At 34.6% G+C, this 4,505-nt stretch overlaps 1 pseudogene; it reads right to left on the bottom strand.

Moving 5' to 3' along the window:
• Window positions 1-282: 282 nt before the first annotated feature.
• On the bottom strand, window positions 283-2,978 carry LOC141663640 (DNA (cytosine-5)-methyltransferase DRM2-like; annotated as a pseudogene).
• Window positions 2,979-4,505: the final 1,527 nt, after the last annotated feature.

Below are 4,505 nucleotides of genomic sequence, written 5' to 3'. Positions count from 1 at the left end.
TACTCTAACTTTTGCATAGAAAATCAAGGACACGTTAACAACTTAAAAAAATAATAAGGTCCACAAAATCAATATTAGTTATTTAACTTTTTTCCTATATGCCTTTGTGGGTTCTATGCAAAATCAGTACTAAAATGGTTAACAATATATAAACATGCAATTAAAATTGTTTATATCTACTCTAATTTTTGCAATCAAAAACAAGGAGATAATAACTCAACCCAGAAAAATAAAAAATCTGCTATATCAATATTCAATAATTAATTTTCGTCTTATATTGCATTATGGGCTATGCTGCAAAGTTCTGACTAGCCCAAGAATCCGCGTATACTCATAGAACAATGAAGACTGTTCACCAGCCAGGCCAGTTCGTGTCTTCAAATTTTTCCCAGCAAGGTTGTTGCATGGGCTTCCCCCTATAACCAGATCGAATCTACAGCCTCTTTCATCCATTGCATCAGCTTATGACTTGTTACCTTTTTCACATCAGAAATGTGAATCAGCCGGCCCTTTTGTTCACTTTGTCTCCACCAATTTTTCAGGATCGGTGTACAATCCTTGGAATTTTCGACGGAGACAACAAAGTTCAGTGGTATTCCAAGACGGTGTAAAGCAACTTGCGCTCCACCAATGCCAGAGAACAATGAAAGGACTCTGATGCCCTTGGGAAATAATTTCTTTAACACAGAAAGATGATAGGCCACTGTGTCAACCTAACATAACTTATTTGTGAATAATTATTAAGAACATATTCATCTAAGAAATAAATGAAATTGATAAGTTTTTTTTCTGCATTGCGTACCTGAAACGCATTTCCAAGGCATTTGTATTGAGTAGTTTTGCAGGCTACTCTTGTATGGCCCTCCGGGAATCCCATTATTGCCTCTATTTGGACAGGCTGAAGAAAATCAACAGTGTTCTTACCAAGCCAGACCAAGTTTCTCTTTCTGCATTCTCGGATCACATTTTCTCTGATGTTTTTGGGAGGGTCTGGTCCTGAATAACGAAGCTCTTCATTTATTCTCTGTACATCTGATGCACTTGCATGACGAGTTACAATGCAGTTTAATTTGGTTCTGTCATCCCGTTGCGGCCACCATTCTTTTGTGGAAGGAAGGGCTTCTTGTATTGTGGACGGAGGAATAGGAGAAATCTGCAACCTGTCATCCATCGGGAGGTTATGGATGTAACCTCTTTTCCTTGTTGCTGCACATGTGAAGCGAGTCCACGAATTCCGGTTCAATGTCGTAAAGTTCTTTTCTGATGGTTAGCCACACCCCTTGCGGTGCATAGGCCACGTTCTCGAAGTAGAAATAAGGAGGCCCTCTCCCTTCTACTTCGGTGTCTTCTTTAACTATTGTACTCGTGGCATTAGGAACTCCAAAGCCTATCATCAGCTTCTCGCGGGTTCTATAAGTTGTTGACTTTGTGTGTTCGACAACTTTTCGCTTCTTATAATTAGTGCTTGTGGACTTCAACACGTGTGGATCATCAGACATATAATTTAAACAATCGCCAAGATTGTCCGGGGCCTAAGAACAAGTAATGTATATCTATTAAATAAAGCATAATTTTTTTCTATAAATGCAATAAGCTTTAGTTAGACTTTTATTGCATAATAGTATAGTGGTAGAGTTCAAACTCCACAGTGTATAAGTGAAACATTCTCTTTGAAGATTAATATTGATTGGTGTTGTTTCTAGATATGTACTCCTTTTGCTACACGTAGAATTGATATTCTATGAGATGCATATGGAGTGAGTGGAGATTTTAGATATGTACTCCTTTTGCTGCAAGCTCTAAAGACTATTTGTACTGGTACTTATTTTCTTAATTAGGATTTAGGACACCATTAAGTCTCCACCAACAGCTAATGTATTTTCTTAAGTCTACCGCAAATTATATGATTCTAGAGATGTGCTAGACCCTAAAGACTACTCATATATACAGGTATTAATTTTTTAGGACACTGTTGATCAGTCTCCACACAAACAGCTAATGTTTGTTTTCTAACTTCTGTAATTTACTGCAGATCATACGATTTTAGAGATGCTATAAACAGACCATGTACAAGTTAAACAACTGATGACCGTCGGTATATCTCATTGCATTTCAGATGTGCAAATAATTAAGTACGGTCCACTGATTATACAATGTAACTGTGTTTCTCCTAAAGCATATACTTAATCTTTACGATAAATTTTCACATAATAGAAAACGTTAAATATACGATAAATTCTCCTAAAACTTAAGCAGTAGATGATACATGTGAGAAGAGAGTGAATGAGATGTACAAAATAACTTACCATGTGTGTGAGAGGAGTCTTGAGTTCCGGTTCTTCATCATCTTCACCTATAAGCATTTAAGAAGTAACTGAGCTCAGTACCAGTTTCTCGTTAAAAGGCCATTTCAATTCAATCAAAATGTATGAGAATAAATCTACTGTGTTCCTCCATTGCTTTGAACACAACTTTCCTGGGGTATCGCTTCTTTGAAAATCGGCCACTCATCTTGGATCCAGAACTACTTGCCTGAGAAAAAAGAAACAATTTAATCACTTCCGTCCTTGATATCTCTTTAATCATCAAAATCAAAAACAAAAAAACTGATCCATATAATAGATATATCGATAGACTGACAGATCACCGATGCACCTCAACATAGAATAAAAATTGAATTCTCTAAAGTTGAGAATAAATACATATACATATAAGATCGATAGATTGATAAATCAATAGACAAAGTACAGATTGCTGATACAAATCAGCTCGAAATAAATTAATATCTAAATTCCTTTAAAATAAAAAACAAAAGCATATACAGACATATGTAAATCTGAATGAAAATTGAAATGCACTCTTTTTGGGGGTAGAGAATTGTTGTTCAGATTCACCTTTAGTAGTGGATGAAGTTGGATGTTGGCGGATTTCTCAACCTCCTTATCGCTTTCATCCCTTTCATCTCTTGATATCTCCATAATCTTTGAAGTTAAAAACAAAACAATAATTAGTAATTCTAGTACTACAAAGAATTTGTGATAAATAGGTCTGGACCAGACGGTTGCATAGCAGAATGCTATTTATTAAAAGAAGCAAGAGAGTTTTGGTCAGAATTTGATTCCAAACGTAAAGGCAACTGGTCTTCCAAGTGATCGTCACAGTGGTAGGATTGATAGTGAAGTTGTAATTGGTGGTCAACAATTTGAGATCGATCGGACACAATGGCATTGTGCGCACCTTTATGTTTAACACAACACCATTGATGTTGTTCCTTTTGTAGACTTGCATAAGCAAACCATCAGGGAAGAACATCCAAGAAGAGGTGTTAACCAGATATAAGTGGAACACAATCGCACATTTGTTGATTGGTACAAAACTTATGTTGCAAATAAGTTAATTGAAAATAACGAATCAATACCTTATTGAGTTAAATGGTTATCAAGATGTCCTGATTTATTTTTGTATTCTTATAAATGTTATCTTATGAATGGGTACACCTTTAACACAAGAGAACATGATGCAAGGAGCATAATGCAGAATAGTGGAGTTTCAATTACTAATACGACACTACACCAATCATCAAGTAATAAAAAAGAACCAGTTTTAGATGAGACCGCATACTTTGGAAGGATTAAAAATATTTGGGAGCTCGATTATGTTTGATTTAGAGTACCGGTGTTTGATTGTGATTGGGTTAACAATGTCGGAGGCGTACAAGTTGAAGCCTCCGGGTTTATACGGGTAATCTTGCAAATATTGGGTACAAAGATGATTCGCTCATAATGGCAACACAAGCCCATATGTAACTGATCCGGTTGATAAGAAGTGGTCCATTATTGTCTTTTCAAACAAACTCAACACTTATCAAGTCAGTGATGGTGTAGATATAGAACTTGATAATATTGATGATCCTTTTGTTGGAATGAATTTTCACGCCAATATGGACAGAGGTGATGATTATAAATATTTTTACTCCAGAAATGATCATAATGAGGGTGAATACGTGAATCCTGAATTTTACAATGTGCATAGGCACGAAACATCAAAGGCGAACAAAAAACGCAAAAGAAAAATTAAATCTAAGAAATTTATGTATGCTTTCTTATTATACAAGCTAGTCTCATAAATTGGTCTTATATTATTTATTCTGTTTATTTTAAATTATGTACTTTTATTATCTGGTACTATAAAACTGCCTAATTTGATTATGCTTTTGTTTAATACTATATAACAATTTTGTGTTGACTAGAGCAAACTAATATCTTAAATTTAGTAAGTGTTTGTTTTTCTCTAAACCTGTGCAGTGGTCTTCTATTAATTGTTGTGTTTTCTTTGTTTAGGATTGTGATTAGTATAAGTGTACTATAAAATATTCATATTAGATTATGCTTCTTTTTAATATAAGAATTTTGTATTGACTACAGGAAACTAGTAAATTCAATTAAGTATCAACAACTGTATTTATTTTTGTTTATAAACGTGTGTACAAATCTTGTATTAAATTT

This window comes from Apium graveolens, chromosome 6, assembly GCF_009905375.1.
Source record: "Apium graveolens cultivar Ventura chromosome 6, ASM990537v1, whole genome shotgun sequence".
NCBI lineage: Eukaryota > Viridiplantae > Streptophyta > Magnoliopsida > Apiales > Apiaceae > Apium > Apium graveolens.
This window is presented reverse-complemented; position numbering and strand designations above follow the sequence as displayed.